Source organism: Rutidosis leptorrhynchoides, chromosome 8, assembly GCF_046630445.1.
Source record: "Rutidosis leptorrhynchoides isolate AG116_Rl617_1_P2 chromosome 8, CSIRO_AGI_Rlap_v1, whole genome shotgun sequence".
NCBI classification, from domain to species: Eukaryota; Viridiplantae; Streptophyta; class Magnoliopsida; order Asterales; family Asteraceae; genus Rutidosis; species Rutidosis leptorrhynchoides.
The window spans coordinates 225,847,820-225,871,500 of NC_092340.1; positions in this window are offsets into that span (position 1 = coordinate 225,847,820).

Sequence of the window (23,681 nt, forward strand, 5' to 3'; positions counted from 1 at the left end):
ATATACTTTTATATATCTTAAGTAGTAAAATTTATAAAGTTCACTTAATATCTTAAAACTATAGTGGTAAGTATTATTAATGTAATTATATTACGCGTGGTGAAAAATATCTTTGTATCCCATATTTATTTGATAAAATAATATTGATCATAATAATAATAAGTAAAAGTTGTATTATTTTGTAATAATAATTATTATTATTCTATAACAATATTTATATTTACTAAAAATGTTATTATGATAAAATGATAATACTAACATAATAGGAATAATGATATTTTATAATAACAATGATATTTCTATTAAAATAATAACGACGATAGTAATAATAATCATTTTAACAATAATACTAAAATTCAGTTGACTATAACTTCAAATCCGTTCATCGAAACCATTCGATATCTAAATGAAAAGTTCTTAATTTTTTTCGCTAGCTTTCCAATGACATGCATATCATATACCCTATCTCAGTAGCATATGTATCTAATTCAGAATTCAACAAACCTATCTAAGGACAATATCGAATGTACAAGCATGCATAATCCTATATACTCGAGCACTAGTCAGGGATACACTATTGATATATAAAAGTTAAGTTATGAGTGCTCACATATCAATATTGAGATTCAATATTGCAGGAAAGTACGTAGACGCAACGGAGATAATAAACACTAGATTGACCTCACGAGCATACCCATGAACCATACCCATCACCTCCATAGCTATAACCCATAATTTCCTTAGCTTCGACACATTCAAAAAACTATTTTGAAATCACTCGGACATCACTCCGTCGTAATATTTTATGTATACTAATAATATCTTGAAATAATACAGAGCAAATATATATATATATATATATATATATATATATATATATATATATATATATATGTATATGTATATATGTGTAAATCGATTGAGAGAGTTTAGAGAAATATATTTTTAAGTTTCTATGAAATAATGAAACCTATTGAATTCTATTTATAATAGATTTTTGAATTATTAAAGTGAATTATTAAAGTGTGAATTATTAAAGTGAATTATTAAAGTATGAATTATTAAAGTGAATTATTAAAGTATGAATTATTAAAGTGAATTATTAAAGTATGAATTATTAAAGTGAATTATTAAAGTATGAATTATTAAAGTGAATTATTAAAGTATGAATTATTAAAGTGAATTATTAAAGTTAAAGTAAAGTAAAAGTAAAGTAAAGGTAAAGTTAAAGTATAGTAAAGTATAAAAACTATGTATGTATAATACGCGTATAAATATATATAATATTAATTTAAATCGTTATATATATTTAATGAAATAAAATATAAATATCGTTATATTTATTATACTGGTTAAGTAATGAGTTGTCAAAAGTGATTCTAGATATTTATAAAAGTTATATACGTTTTAATAATAAAGTTCTTTTTAAACTGAAAACGTTTTTGTACGTTTGAAAATAGATTAATAGAATATTATGGAAACCAATTCTCCACTAGCTTTTGTCTAACTTTCGTAAATGACACTTTTTATTTTTATTTATAAATAGCTTTACAAATTATTCCGAATATCGTTAAGAGGAATAGATTTTTCAAATCATAGTGGACCTCTCAACAGAGACTTGTAATCATAATTCAATGTTTCTGATAATTCAATCATTTAATATATTTTTTTTTAATTTCGTCGATAATCATATTGAAACAAATACGTTCATATAAAGCATTATACTTTTAAATACTTTGTTGACATTTTCAATTTATAACATATACACGTATACATACATATTCATATATGTTCATTTAATGGTTCGTGAATCATTGGAATTTGGTCGAGGTTTAAATGAATGTATAAACATAGTTTAAAATCCTTGAGATTTAACTTAACAAACATTGCTTATCGTGTCAGAATAATATAAAGATAAAGTTTAAATTTAGTCAGAAATTTTCGGGTCGTCACACCTAACAAACTCGATAAGACAAACTAATGCAAATTTCTGGTTCTATAAGACTAACGCTCGGATACCAACTGAAATGTCCCATTCATATTGATTATATACGTTCCACATTAATTGATTTCGTTGCAAGGTTTTGACCTCTATATGAGACGTTTTTCAAAGACTGCATTCGTTTTTAAAACAAACCATAACCTTTATTTTATCAACAAGGTTAAAAAGACACCACCTAGATTATCCAGAAATGATAATCTAAAAATATCACACTTACACACTACCAATACATATTGGTTTACAATATTAATATGTTACAACAAAGTAAATCTCGAATGCAGTTTTAAACAATATTATACCAGCATGCTGACACCAAATCTTGTCCATATTTTAGCATGCAACAGTGAAAGCTCTTAATAATCACCTAAGAATAAACATGATTTAAACGTCAACAAAAATGTTGGTGAGTTATAGGTTTAACCTATATATTTATCAAATCGTAATAATAGACTACAAGATTTCATATTTCAATATACATCCCATACATAGAAATAAAAAATCATTCATATGGTGAACACCTGATAACCGACATTAACAATATGCATATAAGAATATCCCCTATCATTCCGGGAAATCCTTCGGACATGATAAAAACGAATTCGAAGTACTAAAGCATCCGGTACTTTGGATGGGGTTCGTTAGGCCCAATAGATCTATCTTTAGGATTCGCGTCAATTAGTAGATCAGTTTACTAATTCTTAGGCTACCAAGCAAAAAGGAGCATATTCGGCTTCGATCATTCACCCATATAATGTAGTTTCATTTACTTGTGTCTATTTCGTAAAACATATATAAAACTGCATGTATTCTCATCCCAAAATATTAGATTTTAAAAGTGGGACTATAACTCACTTTCACAGATTTTTACTTCGTCGGGAAGTAAGACTTGGCCATTGGTCGATTCACGAACCTATAACAAATATGTACATATATATCAAAGTATGTTCAAAATATATTTACAACATTTTTAATATGTTTTAATGTTTTAAGTCTATTAAGTCAGCTGTCCTCGTTAGTAACCTACAACTAGTTGTCCACAGTTAGATGTATAGAAATAAATCGATATATATTATCTTGAATCAATCCACGACCCACTGTATACATGTCTCAGGCTAGATCACAACTCCAAGTATATATATTTTTGGAATCAACCTCAACCCTGTATAGCTAACTCAAACATTACTGCATATAAAGTGTCTATGGTTGTTCCAAATAATATATATACATGGGTCGATATGATATGTCAAAACATTTGCATACGTGTCTATGGTATCCCAAGATTACATAATATATTAGAATATATGTATAATACAATATAAGTTAGCTAGGATATGATTAATATAGATTTGTTACCAATTTTCACATAGCTACAACAAGCAAAATTATCAAATCTTGTTTTACCCATAACTTCTTCGTTTTAAATCCGTTTTGAGTGATTCAAGTTGCTATGGTTTCATTTTGAATCTTAAGTTTATGTATCTAAACAGAAAAAGTATAAGTTTATTGTCAAAAATATAGGTTACAAGTCATTTTTGTAAAGGTAGTCATTTCAGTCGAAAGAACGACGTCTAGATGACCATTTTGGAAAACATACTTCCACTTTGAGTTTAACCATGATTTTTGGATATAGTTTCATGTTCATAAGAAAAATCATTTTTCAAGAAGAATAGCTTTTAAATCAAAGTTTATCATAGTTTTTAATTAACTAACCCAAAACAGCCTGCGGTGTTACTACGACGGCGTATATCCGGTTTTACGGTGTTTTTCGTGTTTTTATGTTTTAAATCATTAAGTTAGCATATCATATTAGATATAGAACATGTGTTTAGTTGATTTTAAAGGTCAAGTTAGAAGGATTAACTTTTGTTTACGAACAAGTTTAGAATTAACTAAACTATGTTCTAGTGATTACAAGTTTAAACCTTCGAATAAGGTAGTTTTATATATATGAATCGAATGATGTTATGAACATCATTACTACCTCAGGTTTTGTGGATAAACCTACTGGAAATGAGAAAATTAGATCTAGCTTCAAAGGATTCTTGAATGGCTTGAAAGTTCTTGAAGTAGAATCATGAAAAACAAGTTCAAGTAAGATTTCTACTCGAAATAAGATTGTTATAGTTATAGAAATTGAATCAAAGTTTGAATATGAGTATTACCTTGTATTAGAAAGATATCTTACTGTAAATAAGAAAGATTTCTTGAGGTTGGATGATCACTCAAAGTGGATTTGCAAGATTGAAAGTAAGCTAGCAAACTTGGAAGTGTTGTTGGTGTGTTCTTGAGTAGTTGTTTTATAACTTGGTTTATGTATAGATTTATGAACTAGATTGAGCTAGATTTTGATGAAGATGATGAATAACACTTAGAACACCAAGAGAGAACTTGAGAGAGAGTAGTTTGATGCATAAAAATTGGAATTGAAATGTGTTAAATGATCGTTAAGTCATCGTTAGTCATTACATGTAAGTGTTGTTTTGAAACCTTTAAGTTAACGATCTTGTTAAATGTTGTTAACACATTGTTTATTATATCTAATGAGATGTTAAATTATTACATTATCATGATATTATGATGTATTAATATATCTTAATATGATATATATATATATATATATATATATATATATATATATATATATATATATATATATATATATATATATACATTTAAATGTCGTTACAACGATAATCGTTACATATATGTCTCGTTTCGAAATCCTTAAGTTAGTAGTCTTGTTTTTACATATGTAGTTCATTGTTAATACACTTAATGATATATTTACTTATCATTTATCATGTTTATCATAGTGTATCAATATCATAATATGATTCATATGTAATTAGTAAGACGTTGTTATAACGATAATCGTTATATATATCGTTTCGAGTTTCTTAATTCAATAAACTCATTTTTATGTATATCACTCATTGTTAATATACCTAGTGAGATACTTACTTATCATACTATCATGTTAACTATATATATATATATGTTATCATATAGTTTTTACAAGTTTTAACGTTCGTGAATCGCCGGTCAACTTGGGTGGTCAAATGTCTATATGAAACCTATTTCAATTAATCAAGTCTTAACAAGTTTGATTGCTTAACATGTTGGAAACACTTAATCATGTAAATATCATTTTCATTTAATATATATAAACATGGAAAAGTTCGGGTCACTACATTTTGATCAAATAAAAGTGTTGTGGTTCATTTTGGGTTTAAATGGGTTAAGATTGGGTGAAACCCGTCACAATAAAAACTGCACGAAACGTGATTTTGTAACGGTCATATCTTGCAAACCACGGCTCCGTTTGAGGCGTCTGAACACTTTTCGGAAAGGTCTTTGAGAGTACTTTCTGAAGAACAAGTTTGTACCTACTGATTTGGAGGTTAGATGGGTCAGAATGTCTGTGGAAAAGCGGCTGTCCAGTTTGGGTAATTAGGGTAAAAATGGTTCAGTGTTATTGTTTTGGACTTTGAACATGGTGTATGTTTCTTTGATTCTAAGGTGTTGTTGGGCTCAATTTACCACATGTAGTGATGATGGTTTGGGTCTTTGGGGTTTAGTGCAATATGGTTGAATTGCACTTGTTGTGTGTGGGTTGAAATTACCACCCGTAGTGGTAATTTATTGATGTCCATTTAGATGTCTAAATGGGCGAGTGTTAGTGAGCAAGGTGGAAACCCTTGGTTAAGGGTGTTGGTATTATATTCTCTTTTATAGAATAAGTGTTTATGTTTTTGTGTGCCTATAACTATATAGGTGATTTCTTGCTTGGATGCGGTGGTGATGGTATTATATACATGGCGTGTGCTTGCGTTCCAAGGTGAGTGGAGTATTTATATGTGCATGTATATAAGTTGTTTGATTGCGGGTTTAGTGGCGAGTACTATCCTTTTGTGAAGGATTTTACTCTTCGTTGGCCACTTGGTGAATTGTGGTGAGTGATGTCTCTAAAAATTACTCGCTCTTCGTTGGCCACACTGCGTTTGGGGAAAGTGGTGAGTGCAATTACTTTGATGTCCACTCTTTGTTGGCTACTTGTGAGGATGTGGGAAGTATTACCAATTGAGACCACACTTTTCGTTGACCACATTTGGGTGTACATGGTGGCGCCATCCGGGAGGCGCCTTCATTGGCCGTATACATGGGTTCTTGGTGCTATTCATTTGATGATTACCACATTTGGGAATGGTTAAACATTTTGCGATCGTATGTTGTTATTGGTAGTGTAGCATGTTATATTCTTGTTTATGCAATTAACATGCTAGCTTGTACTCGGTTGTGTTTATTTGCGTTAGTGATGCTAGCTTTTATGCGGATTTGTGTTTGTATGTGGTTGCTTTACTAGCTAGTATGCGGAATTGTGTTGTTTTGTGCAAGGAAGCAGGTTATGTATGTACGCATATAAGTATTGCACTCACTAAGCTTTTTCTTACTCCCTCGTTGTTTACCTTTTTATATGTACAGGAAGATTTGCCTTGAAGCTATCTAGTTGCTAGACTAGATGCTTAGGAAGGATTGTGCTTGGCGAATAGGCTTGTAGTCTTCGAAATTGGGTGGGGGATTGGTAAAATCCTCGGGATCATGCTCTTGGTATCGTGTTGGGATTTTGAATCTTAACTCGTGATTTGTTGTAATTTGGGTCGTGTTAAAAACTTAGTGTTTTTATGGGTCATGTGGCCCTCGAGGTCGAAAACTCATAAAAACTTGTTGTATGTTTGTAAACTTTATTATGCGGGTTTTGGATACATCAAGACTTGTAGTATGTTGGAAATTGTAATTTGGATACTAAATTAAAAGTGCAGTTCCGCTCCTTATGCGTGTGACAAAAAAATCTCGTCGTTTTTCAGTAACGGGTTCGTGTCATTTCACGTACGAAGTTTATATCCTTGGTGACTACACTAGAATGGTCGAAGATCGACAATGTACTATGGGTCTAGTTAGATATTTCACTACGAAAGAGTCCTTAGTCGGAATCCAAGGCACGGTGAACTTACTACAACAGGTGTTCCTAGTCAAACTTAAGTTATATCCGATAGACTTCTCTTACCAAGGAGTGACACAGATAGTGTACTCTGAATTAGGGTTCGTGACATCCCAATAATAGAGCCGATAACTACGTTATATTAGCTGGAAAATCGATTGAGTTTAAAGCATAATCGGAAAGCATCTCAACAACATACACAAATCATAACATTATTACGGCATTATAACCAACTACATCATAGTATACACTAAAGATAACTACTCGCTAATCATGGTAACAATATCATAAATCATAATAATGGATGACATTATGTAAAGATAAAGGATAGAAGTACCGGTAGATTAAACGAATTCCGAATACAAAAGTGATAACTTCAAACTCCAAACCGCTCCTAATACAATCTTCGGCGTTCTTCTCCGGGTACTAGGTTTCCCGCACGAAGTCGAAGACCTTGAAAATATGACTAATTATTGTAGAAAGAGAGAGAAAGAAGTGAATTGACGTGTGTGTAAAAATGAATGCAAATGGCCCTTTAAATAGGCACAAAACAGGCTGGGGCCGGCTAAGGCCGGCTGGCGAGCTGTTTTCAAAGACCGGTGTCTAGGGCAAGAAGTTTTCATAGGCCGGTGCCAAGGCAGGCCGTTTTTGATGAGGCAAGCCGGCTGACAGGCCGTATGGCAGGTCATTTTCTACCCTAGTCTTGCTGTTTTGCTTGGATCGTTTTGTTCGTTCTGGGGATCGTAACTTGGTTTCTAGGGTCGTAACTTATCTTTCACCATTTTCGCACTAGAATCTTCGTTTTAGCTCCGATTCTCTTATTTCTTTTTGCACCGTATTCGTAATTACTTGATCTTCACTTTTAACAAATAAAGCGAGTATTTTGATGATAAAGCTTAGAACTTTATTGTTTTTGGGCCGCAATATCGGGGTGAAAATATGACTTTTTAGTTGATATCAAATATCCCACACTTAGACTTTGCTTGTGTTAGGACCCTGAAGTTGTACAGTGTTAATGTGAAATAAGCTTAATTGATGGTTCCTTAGAAGAGGGCTATATAAGGAACCTAAGTAGTCCTAATTAGATAGCCATTACATTGTAACTGAGTTCTAGAAGCTGTGGAATGTAAATCTGGTTAATTCTCTCTAATACCGAATCTCCTTCACACTTACCGAATCTCATTCTAAATTGTATTTTCTTCTAATATCAACATGATCTGATCTATCATTTGGTATCAGAGCTTCCAGGGAGTGATATTACATCACTAGATCGATCCAGAGATTGAAGATTACAGAATCTGAACACTCTCGGTATATTGAATCAGATTTGATATAATCGAATCTGATAATCTGACGTTCAGATTCCTGTGATAAGTTCAGCGAAGGTGTATTAGGTTGATTAGAAAGTGTTTTAATCTTCATTACAGCTTTTTAACATCAATTATGGAGAATCAAGTTGATTTTTAGAGTTCGTGGCTAAAACTCTCGGTATTCATCAATTACATCTTGATTCCGTAGTTAAGTAAAGATTTGAGGTTTCAGTTGTGATCGTGAGGTGTTTAATCACATTTCTGACGGTTTAATTTCATCAATTCTTCAGGTTTTGAAGATTTGATACACATTCGGTATCGTAACTGCCATACCGAATCTGCTTCAAAGCTATTAATTCTCATTCAGTGTTGCAGATTGTAGTGTGTTTGTGATTCTATCACATTCGGTTTGATCATACGTAGCTAATTGGTGTGATTTGAGAAAGGATTCGCTTGATTTCTAAGTTTTCGTACTTAGACTCGTATTGTCAACTGCTACAGTTGACATTCAGTATTCTATACATTCGGTGTCTTTGATATTTTATGTGATACTAACTTGTTTCCTTGTGCAGCAAGGTTATAGAATCTAATTCAAAGGAATTGAATTGTGTTTGAATTCAAATTCATACAGAATCTGACTACCGAGTCAAATACCGAATCAGGATCTCGGTATCACTTAATTCATTGGTTTTAAGTGTTCTCAGGCTACAAATCGTGTGGTTACAGAATCTATACCGAATCTGGGTGTGTTACTTGAATTTCTGATCAGTTTCTAATACAGAATCTAGTTTATCGAATCTTCTACAGTACAGAATCTGTACTGAATCTGCTACAGTACCGAATCAGTTACCGAATCTGACATTTGTGTTAGATTGTTGTGATTTTTCATCTTAGATTTGAGTAATACCGAATCTTTACCGAATCTACCTCATTTTCAAGATGTCTACTCAAGATACTTTGATCATTGGATCAGATTCCCATCCCACAGTGTTGTTTGATGGCAAGTACACTCAGTGTCTTCACCGTATCACTCGGTACATAGACTACAAGGGTGAGAAAGCAAAGTACATATGGGCTTCTCTGAGAGATGGTCCAGTTGTAGATTATCATCCGGATACTGGTATGCCAATTCCAGTCAATGAACTTTCTGGTGATAAACGTGAGAGAGCTCAGGGTGACATAGAGGCAAAGAACATTGTTATGCAAGCTATCCCGTATGAGTTGTTTGAAAATGTTGATAGCAACACAACAGCAAAAGATATATGAGATGAGATCAAACAACAGCAAGAAGGTTATGACATGTCAGATGTTACTAAACTGAATAAGGCTCTGGGATTTTATGAAGACTTCAAGCAGGAACCTGATGAACCACTCAAGGATACCTACCGTCATTTCAATGGTGTTCTCAATGAGTTGAAAAGGTGAAAGATCATAAAAATAAATGCTTAAGTCAACATGAAATTTCTCAAAAAGCTCAATGTTGATTGGCTTCCTTATGGAACCATTGTTCGATCAACCAAAGAGATTGACAAGTTGACTATTCATGAGCTTGTTGGAGTTCTTATGCATCACCAACCTGAAGTGTCTAAACTTTAAGAAGGAAGGAAAGAGTCATCTCCAAGTGATCCTCTTGCTCTAATTGCCAAAAAGAAGTGTAAATCATTTACAACTTCTAAAAGCTTGTCCAAGAAAGTGCTTATTGAAGATTCAACTGATTCTGAAGAATTGAATCTGTCTGATGTTGATGATTCTCACCTAAAATTAGTCAAGATGGTAGCCATGTTCACAAAAGCCTTGAACAAATACAAATTCAAAGGCAAATCAAGCAATCAACGCAAGAATTCATCATCTTCCTCGTACTACAAGAAAGCTGATCAATCAAAACAACAACAACGTGCTGATGATTCCAAGAAGGATGATTCAATCTGTTTCAATTGTGGCAAAGCTGGTCATTACTCTCGTGAGTGCAAGATTCATAAGAAGAAGGATGCAGCTTACTACAAGAAGAAAATGTTGATGGCTAAGATTGTAGAAACTGGGGGAGAGCTGAAACCGGTTGATGATACTTGGTTTAACTGGACTAATGATTCAGATTCAGAGGTTGAACATGCAAATGTTTGCAAGGTGACTAAGCTCATCAAAGCTACAGAAGCAATGGAGAATTCTGACTCAGCATCTGATGATGATGAGGTACAATCATCTGAAATTCTACCTGATTTTATCAAAGTGCAAAATGACATGATGAAGAATTTGGTCTCAATGTCAAAAGAAGTCAAAGGTTTAAAATCTGAAAACAAGGTTTTAAAAGATAAAATCCAACCTTTTGAGACCAAACCATCTTCATCTAATTTACAATCAGAATTGCAAAGATTGACTATCCAACTCAGCTCCACGGAAACTGAGTTGGAAGATCTTAAAAAATTAGTTCATCCGATTAAGGTCGAAAGGACAGATTATCGTCTAAAATCGGAACGACTTGCAGAAAAAGTTCAATTTCTAGAAACAGATCTTTCTGATTTGAAAACTCAACATGAACCCACACTTTCAAAGCTAAACAAGAAAATTATTCAATTGGAAAACACCATCATTGAAAAGAACTCTGAAATCTCTTCGTTGTCAAAAGAGTCTTTTCAAATGAAAGCACAACTTGCTCGATATGAGGAAAAACTCTATCGAACATATCAATCCAAAGCTATCATGAATATGGAACTTTCAAAATAAACGATTTTCATGAATAGACCAAAAACAATTCATGGTGACAAGTGGGGGTTGGGTTATGAAGATCCTAAGATCTTAGAAAATGCTTTCAAAAAGATTCCAGGATTATATCATTCTGATTACTTTCAAGCTGGTTTACCATATCATTTTGTGCATGCTTCTGATGCTGATTTTGATGATATTATTGTTAATCGCAAATCTAGGAAATACCATCAAATTAGCTTAATGTATGAGAAAATCAATGCTAAAATGGGTAAATCAAATCCTGATTTCTTGAAGCAACTTGTTGAAACTGAAAAGAATATGCAACGTGAAAATTATGTGCCTAAGCGTAGACTGGTTTATATCCCAATACTCATGCTAGAGAAATATATTTTAATGCTTGAGAATGAAGTGTTTAACAAACCTAGTTCTAGCATTATTTCCATAGATGAGGTGCTTGATGAACCAACTTTTGATGTGAAACCAATTCTACCAGCTTTGCCTGCATGTTCTGATAATGTTTTCAGTGAAGACCTAGCACATGAACTAACTGTCTTCTTTGAGATAGAATCGCTAGGTCAACCTGATTTAGATGTAAAGGTAGAACCTCAAGATGAACCAAATGTTGAAAACATGATCGACTTTGACACAACAATTAATGAATTTTATGAAAACATACCTGTTGTACGAAACTTGAAATGTATATTATGTATAGTTGAAAAGGAAAATGTTGATTTGCAACTTAAGTGTCAATCATTAGAACAAATGCTTGCTTTGTTTGATAAATTGCCTCCACTTCCTAAGAAAAAATGTACTTATGATTTTACGGAAAGTGAAGTGCTTGTTTCTGCAGAGGAATATTGTCTTGAAATTAAGAGCTTAAAATAAAAAATAATTCAACTGAAACAGGCTAACACACTTACGCAATCATCTATTGTTGAAACCAATGTGTCTGAATGTGTTGATGGGATTTATAAGAAGGGGAAGGGAACAAAAACATCTACGGATGCAAAACCCATTACTATTCTTAAAAACCCATTATGTTCTCAATTTGGTAAATGTGTTTCAAAAGTTGCACCTTCAACACAATTTGTTGTCAAGAAAGTTCATTCTCAAAATGGTTTTGTGTTAACTGAAAAGATTCCTATGATTCAAATGTCAAATCAATCAAAGGAAAGTCTTTTACCAAAATCAGTCAAGTCAACACAACACAAGAGTCCAAAACCTGATTTGAGTGAGTACGATGCAAAGGAACGTAAAATCAAATTGGAAATTTTGCAAAATCAATCATCTCATGTGTCAACTGAAAATTTTGGACGTCTAACTAACAGAGGTGTTTTTCGTGTCACAGGTTATAATCCAAATTTAACTTACAAGTCTGTATTGGTTCCTAAGTCCACGACTAAGAAAGTAGCAACTAAACCAAAGAAATCTGCTAGTCGACCTAGGAAATCATCTCATGTTTTTCGATTTTCATCTATAAAAACAAAACATCGACTTGGAATAAGTTGTGTGTTAAGACTTCATGTAATGTGGTTTTAAATGATGCTTTATTGTCTAAATTGCATGATGCTTTACGTGATTATCTCATTGTTGATCCAAAGTTTATTGTTGGTACTAACCGTAAAGGACCCAAGAAACTTTGGGTACCTAAACTCTAGGACATTAAAGTTTACAGGGTTTCGACGTCTGTGTTTGGTATATCGATTCCGGCTGCTCTCGACATATGACGGGCAATAAATCCTTGCTTGTCAATTTCGTTGACAAATTCCTAGGAACGGTTACTTTTGGAAATAGTGAGATTACAGCAATAACGGGTTATGGAGATTTTGTGAAAAATGGCATAACAATCAAACGGGTCTCATATGTTGAGGGTTTGGGGTGTAATTTATTTAGTGTCAGCCAATTTTGTGACAGAGATCTCAAGGTTTTTTTTAACGTCGTCAATGCTCGGTGCAATCCACCGATGGAAACGATCTCCTTGTTGGTAAACGTTGTGCTTCACTTTATACTATTGACCTCAATGATGTACCATCACATGGAACCTGAAGGTTTTTCGTATGCCCGAGAGCCATATCAAATTAACGTGGCTAATATGTTTTGATCCAAGTCGGGTCATACCCAATAACAAGCTTACCGACACCTTATACGTATTTGATCTTAACGATTGGATCATTAAACAAATACGCGACACTTATTTGGATAATTTATATATAATTGTTTATGGGTTTAAATAATTATATTGTGTTATATTTTATAAAAGGTTTTATAAAATATATAAGTAACAAAATAATACATAAGTTTATAAACTTTTATAAACTTACAAGTATTATTATTAAACATTATAAGTGTGCAGATTTTGGGACTCCAAGGAGACACCCCATGCTTATTTTGGTTACTTTAAAGTTGACACAACTCCTAAGGAACATGCCTAACTAGTTTACCAAGGCTTGACTCAAGTGATACATAAAAATACACAAAAAATAGCAAGTGAAATTCAGCTCCTTTTGCTGAATTCTGCCTGATTTTTCTGCTGTCCAAGAGGGAGTTCTTGAGCTTATTTGGAAGCTTATTTTCAAGTGTCAAAAATCATAACCATTGTACAAGGTGTTGGTGTCAAGTTTGGGGTATAATCTCTTGAGGTTTCATCACTTTGAGGCTTGCATTCATCATCATCTTCATCATCATCTTGCAACTTTGAAAACAACCCTCAACTAGCTTGAGGAGGTAAAATCTCTAAATCCACTCTTAGTTTGTAAGTATGTTTCACAACTTGATCCTATTTGGGATTTAACTTTAAATGGTTAAAGATTTACAAGTTTTAAAATGGTAATTCATACGCTTCCACAAATCTTATTTCTTGAATGATTATAAGTATTATGAAACTTGTTAAATCCCAACAATGGTATCTAGAGCCAAAGTTGTTGAAATATGCTTCGAGATGGTTATTAAACCTACTATAATTTTGCATTCTATGAACATGCATGAAGTAGAATGTAAAATTTTCGGTATTGAGTGGTTTGTCATTTTGGCCAAAATCACTTGGGATTCTGCATTCTGTGTTGCCGATCACTTGTGATTCTGTATTGCCAATCACTTGTGATTCTGTGTTACAAATCACTTGTGATTCTGTGTTGCCGATCACTTGTGATTCTGTATTGCCAATCACTTGTGATTCTGTGTTGCAGATCACTTGTGATTCTGTGTTTCCAATCACTTGTGATTCTGTATTGCCTATCACTTATGTTGATGTTGTTCACAATCTAAGCCTTGACCTTGTGTTTGGTTGCATGTTTGGTTGATTTAATATTTATTCATTTGGTATGTAATAATATTATTTTGGTTATGTAATTTATTTTATATTTGGTATGTAAAATAGATTAGGTTGTAATTTCACTTTTTTAGACAAAATGTATTAGGATATATTTTGTAAAAAAGATGAAGATGATGAAGACTTGAAGAACACAAGAAGAAGCATTTGGATGCAAGATTAAGTGGGAGATTTAAAATCTCCTACTTATTGTTATAACCCCTTATCCGGTGGCATTTGTTTTCGGCTAAACAAATGTCTACCAAAATGGCTTGATTGTGGACATATTTGTTTTGCATGCATGGTTGTTTATTGTATGATTGTGGATTGTATGTTTGTATGCTACAAGTTAATCGCACAAGTTAACAACAAGCAAAATGGCAATTTAATTGGTTAAATTATACATTAATTAACGACATGCAAAACGACAATTTAATTGGTTAAATTAAAAATGGCTAAAAGGACATTAATAAACGGTTATTAAGAACATGATTAGGATCATATATATAAAATGGTTTATAGAAATGAAAATGGATTTCAAATGAACCATACACTAAATGCATGTTGGTGTATGGCATAAAAGTTTTCTCAAACTAGAATTAATGAAAACTTAAAATCCCTTATTAACAAGGCAAACAAGTTAAACGCCATCCTTTTGTGCAACACTTAAAAATATTAGGGAACTCACAATGGGATAAAGGTCACCTAACCGTTATGAGCAAACTAATATGATTAAGGTGAATTTTGCATGCTTGTGGGATAAAGGTCACCTAACCATTTGTATGTTAAGTTTACACGTTTACACAAGTAGGACGACTTGATTTGGAAATCATGAACTTAGGGTCACCGAAGCATGAGGAACAAATAGGTGTTGATGGGATAAATATGCCATGCAAAAGGATTGCATGATCCCATAACTTAGAAGTTGCAAAAGGATTGCAATTGTCATATAATGACTACCTAGCTAAATCAAATGACGGGATAAAGCTCACCTAACCGAAATTTGCTTTACCGTTGGATTCTAAAATTTAATAAATATCAATTGGATTTAAAGGGTATTGATCGTTAAATTAAAATTGATACTTAAACAACTTTGTTAAATTTTGTAGATGGCCGCCAATAACAACAACATTCCGAACGCACCAATAAACTTTAACAACCTATCATTGAGGTCAATCCTCGAAAAGGAAAAACTCAACCATACGAACTTCATGGATTGGTTCCACAATCTAAGAATTGTCCTCAAACTAGAGGACAGGGCGTATGTGTTGGAAGACCCCATTCCCGATCAACCGGACGAGGATGATACGGAAGGCATGGCTTATTGGGAGAAATATTGCACCGATTCGTTGCAAGTTTCTTGCCTCATGCTTGGGACTATGATACCCGAACTCCAAAAGGATTTTGAGCATCATAGTGCATATGACATGATCATACAGTTGAAGGAGATGTTCCTTCAACAAGCTCGTGTCGAGTGCTTCGAAACGGTTCGAGCGCTTCATGCATGTCAGATGGACGACTCCCAATCCGTTTCATCTTATGTCCTTAAGATGAAAAGCCTTATTGATCGAGCGAACCGTCTAAATTGCAACGTGTCTAATGAATTAGCCACGGACCTCATTCTCAACTCATTGTCAAAAAGGTTTGGCACATTGGTAATGAATTACAAGATGAATGGTTGGGATAAAAGCATTGGTGAATTACATGCCATGCTTAAGACGGCAGAAGCAAGCATGGGTAAAAGGGCTTCACCCGTGTTTACGATCAATGAAGGCGGGTCCAAAAACAATAACACTTCTAAGCCAAAGGCGGCTAAGAGGAAGGGACCCGCCTACCAAGGCAAAGGCAAGGGAAAAGGGAAGATGGTTACCCTAACCAACAACAACAAGAAGCAAAAGGTTGCTGGTAAAGCTAACCCCAAGGAAGATCCGTGCTTTGCTTGCGGTGAGATGGGTCACTGGAAACGCAACTGCCCGGTCTACCTTAAGGAGTTGAAGGAAAAGAGGGATGCAGGGCAAACCTCAGGTAATGTATATATGGTATACATTGAGCTTAGTATTACTTCTTCTAATACATGGGTATTAGACACAGGATGTGGAACTCATATTTGCAATTCTTTGCAGGGGTTCAAAAGAAGTGATCAAGAAGTGGGAACGACAAGTCTCTTCATGGGAAATGGAGCAAGGGTGCAAGTGAAAGCTCAAGGAGACTTTGTTTTAAAGCTACCAAGTGGTTTGGAGCTTATTTTGAAAAATGTTTTGTATGCACCCAATTTATCTCGAAACATTATTTCTGTATCCCGTTTGAAACAATATGGTTTTAATCTTAATTTCATTAATGATGATATCCATGTTTCTTTCCATGATGTGTTCTATTTCAAGGCTTCACCTGTGAATGGTATTTATGAATTGGTTCATGATGACACATCATACAATAGCTCAATATACCATGCAAACACCAAGAAACTCAAAAGGGATTTGAGTGATTCCTACTTATGGCATTGTCGCCTTGGTCACATAAACAAGAATCGAATGCATACACTTCAAAAGAATGGCCTTTTGAAATCAAATGAACTAGACTCGTTTGATGTATGTGAATCTTGTTTACAAGGCAAGATGACTAAAGCACCTTTCAAAGGGACCTATGAAAGGGCTAAGGACTTATTGGGATTACTACACTCTGATGTATGTGGACCCTTTAAGCCTATAACTAGGAATGGTGAAAGATACTTCGTTACTTTCATTGATGACTTTAGTCGTTTCGGATATGTCTACTTATTAAGACACAAGGACGAAACTTTTGAAGCATTCAAGGAATATCAAAACGAAGTACAAAATCAACTCAGTAAGACAATCAAGGTACTTCATACCGATAGAGGAGGTGAATACCTAAGCGATGCTTTCCAAGATCATCTTAAAATTTGTGGAATTATCTCGCAACTCACTCCTCCTGGAACACCCCAACTTAATGGAGTTTCCGAAAGGAGGAACCGAACCCTAATGGATATGGTTCGATCTATGATGGCTAGAAGCTCGTTACCTCTATCATTTTGGGGTTATTGTCTATGCTCCGCGGCTCGTATTTTAAATATGGCCCCAACCAAGAAAGTGGAACGAACACCTCATGAGATGTGGTTTGGAAAACCTCCATCTCTATCATACTTAAAGGTATGGGGATGTGAAGCTTATCCTAAGCGTTACGTCCCTAATAAGTTGAATGCTCGATCCACGAAGTGTATCTTCATAGGGTATCCCAAGGATGATATGGGATACTATTTATACGTATTTGATCTTAACGATTGGATCATTAAACAAATACGCGACACTTAGATTTTAGAAAATCGGGTTTCTAAAATATTATCACTTGAGATAAATTATTTGGATAATTTATATATAATTGTTTATGGGTTTAAATAATTATATTGTGTTATATTTTATAAAAGGTTTTATAAAATATATAAGTAACAAAATAATACATAAGTTTATAACAAGTTTATAAACTTTTATAAACTTACAAGTATTATTATTAAACATTATAAGTGTGCAGATTTTGGGACTCCAAGGAGACACCCCATGCTTATTTTGGTTACTTTAAAGTTGACACAACTCCTAAGGAACATGCCTAACTAGTTTACCAAGGCTTGACTCAAGTGATACATAAAAATACACAAAAAATAGCAAGTGAAATTCAGCTCCTTTTGCTGAATTCTGGCTGATTTTTCTGCTGTCCAAGAGGGAGTTCTTGAGCTTATTTGGAAGCTTATTTTCAAATGTCAAAAATCCTAACCATTGTACAAGGTGTTGGTTTCAAGTTTGGGGTATAATCTCTTGAGGTTTCATCACTTTGAGGCTTGCATTCATCATCATCTTCATCATCATCTTGCAACTTTGAAAACAACCCTCAACTTGCTTGAGGAGGTATAATCTCTAAACCCACTCTTAGTTTGTAAGTATGTTTCACAACTTGATCCTATTTGGGATTTAACTTTAAATGGTTAAAGATTTACAAGTTTTAAAATGGTAATTTATACGCTTCCGCAAATCTTATTTCTTGAATGATTATAAGTATTATGAAACTTGTTAAATCCCAACAGAACCATGTGTTTGGTCACTCGTTCAACAAAGGAAAATTCATGGTTATGGCATCCCCGGATGTCTCACCTGAATTACAGGGGTATTAATCGACTTGTCTCTAAAGACTTAGTTGATGGTATTCCAAGCTTTCAATATGATAAGCATCATCTGTGTCCATCATGTGAATGGGTAAGCTGAAATGGACTAATCATCCACTTAAGCAACACCCCAGTACTTCATCGTCCTTGCAATTATTGCATATGGACTTATGTGGACCCATGAGGATTTCTAGTCTTGGTGGTCGGAAACATGTGCTTGTCATTGTTGATGATTATACCCGATTTACATGGATTTTCCTTCTACGAACAAAGTCAGAAACCCCCGCCATTATCATTGAGTTCATTAAAAAGACTCAACTCTCTTTTAACAAACATGTTAAGAGTATTCGAACTGATAATGCGCCGGAATTTAAGAATGACCTGCTTGATAGTTATTTGAAAGATCAAGACATTGAACATCAGTTCTCTGCTGCACGAACCCCTCAACAGAATGGCGTAGTCAAACAACGTAATTGTACGTTGTGCGAAGCAGCTCGAACGATGCTTGCTTACTCCAAACTACCTCCGAAAATGTGGGGGGAAGCCATTTTTACTGCATGTTATATGCAAAATCGATGCATCATTAATAAACGTTTTGATAAAACTCCTTTTGAGTTACTATATGGTAGATGCCCGAATGTCAAATATTTCCGTGTCTTTGGTTGTATATGCTATGTACTTAACGATTTTGACAGCCTCGGAAAGTTTGATCCTCATGGCGATCAGGCCATATTTCTTAGTTATTCTTCGAACAAAGTTGCCTATCGTGTTTATCACAAACGAACAAAGACGATCAAGGAAAGCATTAATGTAAAGTTCGATGAATTATCGAGAATGGCTTTTGAATAACTCAGTTCAAAACCCGATCCTAACCTGGCTATTACTTCTTCCGCACAAAACTCAATTTTCTTGAAGAAGGGTGTTCCTACGGTAACAACAGAGGAACAGGATATCTTGTTTGATAGTCTTTATGCTCCTCAATGGAATTCGAATGTTCAAGTCGTACCGGTTACACCATCACAGTCAACTACTGTGGAGACTCAATCAAGTCTTTTTGATGAAGATACAACACCAACTGATTCACTCGTTGCTTCTTCATCCTCCCTCCCATCTCCAGATACAGATAATCTTGAACCAATTCAAGATTCATCAGTTGATACAACTCCAGTTGTTTCTCTAGATACTCAATTGAATCCATTAGATGGTGTTACATCATATCAAGCGGATCAAGGCTCAATGTCAACAATGATTGATGTTCCAACGAATACCACTGATGTACAACCTCTTCCACATAACAATCGATGGACTAAAAGTCATCCAATTGATCTTATCAATGGTGATGCATCTGCTCCAGTCTCAACTCAAAGGGCGACTCGGAATTTGTATCTATACACTGCCTTTCTTAGTAAGATTGAACCAACAACGGTTGCTCAAGCTTTACTAGATCCAAACTGGGTAGTAGCAATGCAAGAAGAGATCAGTCAATTTGATCGTTTGAAAGTATGGCGATTAGTTCCAAGACCAACGGGTCAACGACCAATAGGCTTAAGTGGATTTTTAAGAATAAGAAGGATTCTGATGGAATTGTGATTCGAAACAAGGCACGTCTTATGGCCAAGGGATATCGACAACAAGAGGGTATTGATTATGACGAAACGTTTGCTCCGGTTGCTAGGATTGAGGCTATACATCTTTTCCTCGCATTTGCTTCTCATATGAAGTTCACGGTGTTTCAAATGGATGTCAAAACTGATTTTATGAACGGTCATCATCAAGAGGAAGTTTACGTTGATCAACCAGAAGGCTTTGTCGATCCCATTCATCGAAACCACGTCTACTACTTGGAGAAAGCTTTATATGGTCTGAAGCAAGCACCGCGTGCATGGTACGAGACCTTAACAAAGTATTTTTTGGATAATGGCTTCTCTCGTGGAACGATTGATACAACGCTATTCATCCGTAAAAACCACGGTCACATTCTCTTGGTTCAAATTTACGTTGATGATATTATTTTTGGTTCCACATCCCCGGCCTTATGCAAAGAATTTGGTGACCTTATGGCCAACAAATTCGAAATGAGCATGCTCGACCAGTTAAATTTCTTCTTGGGGTTACAAGTAAAACAATTACCAAATGGGATTTTTATTAGTCAAACAAAGTATATCAATGATATGCTAAAACATTTTAAAATGACTGATTTAAAACCAATGAAAACCCCAATGTGGACTTTACTGGATACTTATGCTAATGGGGAACCCTTTGACGTTACGCTTTATCGAAGCATGGTTGGTTCTTTAATGTATCTGACTGCAAGTCGACCAGACATTACACTTGCTGTTACTGTCTGTGCCCGCTTTCAGTCCAACCCTAAGAAATCTCACTACAAAGCGGTTGTTAGGATTTTTCAGTATCTTAAAGTTACACCTAACCTTAAGATCTGGTATCCTCATGGATCCGATTTCAATCTCACTGCTTATACTGATGCGGATCATGGCGGTTACCATGTTGATAGAAAAAGCACATCTGAATCAATTCAGATGTTGGGGAATAGGCTAGTTGATTGGTCATCCAAAAAGCAGAAATGTGTGTCTTTATCAACAGCTGAGTCTGAGTACATTGCTGCAGCTCACTGTTGTTCACAAGTTTTGTGGATGCAAACTCAACTTTTGGACTATGGCTTTAAGATTTCTAAGACCCCAATTTACTGTGATTCACAAAGTGCTATTGCAATTACGAGCAACCCGGTCCAGCATTCTAAGACTAAACACATTGATATTCGTTATCATTTCATTAAGGACCATGTAGAAAAAGGGGATGTAGAGTTATACTTTGTGCCTACCAAAGTGCAATTAGCTGACATGTTCACTAAGCCCTTAGATGAACTTAGGCTAAAGTTCTTGATCAAAGAAATTGGCATGGTAGAGTATAGTGCTTGACATTCCTTAGATATGTTGGGACTTATACTTAGGATCTTATGTTTAGGGGGAGTAGATACATTCTAGGAGGAGCAACTACTTCTTATGCTTTAGATAACATCTTTCAAGGGGGATCCTTAGTTTTAGAATTCTGTTAACTTCCTGGGATTAAATTTCAATGGTTACGAAAGGGGGAGGTAACTCATTGATATCATATTTCAAGGGGATTAACTCATTTTCTTGGGATTATATCAAAATAGTGATTTACTTTCTTGTATATCACATTTTGAGGGGGAGAAATAGGGTGAAAATGAAAAGAAAATTGTTTTTCAATAGTGAATTTTATAAATTCCTTGTTTTTATCTGAAATAATTCACTAAGGATTGTATACATCTCAGTATGCAACCCGTTTTAACAATTGGTATCACTGAAGATTTGTACTTTGTACATAATTCAAAAATTTTCTAAGTACAAACTTGTTTTGATTAAATTCTTAAAAATTGGAAAAGATAAAATCCAAAAAGATTTGAATTTTAATGAATAAATGCTAATTTTAGCATTATACCGAATCTGACAACCAACAGTACAGATTCAGTAAGTTCAAAATCTTTAACAATTGTCTCAGAAATGTTTTTCATCGAAAATGTGATAATCTTGAATGATTTTTGATAAAAATTTGTCAAAGTTTGAAGTGCAATGTGTCTAAAAATGAAACTGGACTGCATTCGGTAATTAAGGCCCATTCGGTAAAGCCCATGTCTTCAAAACATTCGATATCTATAAATAGCAGAGTCAAAGTCAAACTTTCTTTTACTTTTACCTAATTGCATACCGAATCTGATCTAAACTACCGAGTCTGCCTAATCTACCGAATCCGTCTCTCTGTATCTTCAAATCTTTGGTATATTCTTGTTTTAATTGAATTTAAGTATCACAGGTTGTAGATCTGAGATAATTGAACATTTATAAACTAGAAAATCAAGCAAATAACATGATTGTGACACTTAATTTTGAAAAATGTTGCTCATGCCGAATCTGAGTCGTATTTCTTAATTCTTTGATTAAACTCATCTAATTTGGTTGATTAACATGAAATCTTGTCAAATCCATGTTTAATTAGTTGATCTATTAATTGACCGAGTCTGATTACATGTTTAATTGAGTATTTGATAGATTCTGTACATACCGAGTGTGTTCTTGCTACAGTACCAAGTCTGTTCAAGTCATTAACATGTTTTTCTGATTTTTTTGAGTTGTTAATTGATTGTGATTATGTGTTTGCATGATATAAGACTGAATATGCATGTTTGGGTGATAATATGTGATTTTTGAAGATACCGAATCTGTTCTTGGCATTATACCGAGTCTGCTATTTGGTACTTTCAAAATTTAAGTTTTTCAACTTGATAAATCTTGCATGCTTTATTTAAGTCTTTGGTATGAAAACTCAAGCTTATTTGGTTACAGAATCTCAAGTTTTCATGACTACCAAATCTGCTTGATTTGTGCTTAAAATTGACTAAGTGTTGTTCTGATTCTTTGTGTTATATAATTGACTTTGCATGATGACTTTATACAGTGATGAATATCATATGAATGTCATGTTTGTCAATTACTTGTTCATATTTGGAATAAATAATGTTTTTTAACTTAGAAAAACCATAAAAATTATAAAATTTGAAAAATACAAAGGATTTCAAAGGCAAATAAGAATAGAGATATGTGCTTGATGTTGAATATCTTGTGGTCTTCTATTTCTTATTCATACAGCTAAATGGTGAAAAATCACTCCATCAACTCTGAAACCAACATTCCTTGCAATTACTGGACTGCAATACTAGAGAGGCATACACTATGGCCTGCTCTAAGTTCAACTGTTAGTGTACCTGTGACAGATCTGGAGCTACTCAATAGAACCATTAGGTTTGTGGAAGCTACAAAACCTACTGCTGCAAATCCAGAGGGTACACAAGCTAGATTTGAGTTTGAGCTAAGAGGAGTTCAAGGGAGGAGGAGTATCACTAAGGCTGATTTTAGGAGGATCTTTAGGCTTCCTCTTATACAGAATGCTCCTGCTTTCCCTGCTACTCAGCAAATTATGTCATCAATCTTTGATCTTGGTTATATTGGAGCAAACAATGTTCCGCTGGCTAAGTTTCAGAAGAAATACTTGCACTCAAGGTGGTATGTGATCTTCTTAATCATCAACAAATGCTTGCTGATGACTAGGAGTGGATCCGACAGCCTAACTGTTCCAATGCTGAGATTGTTCTA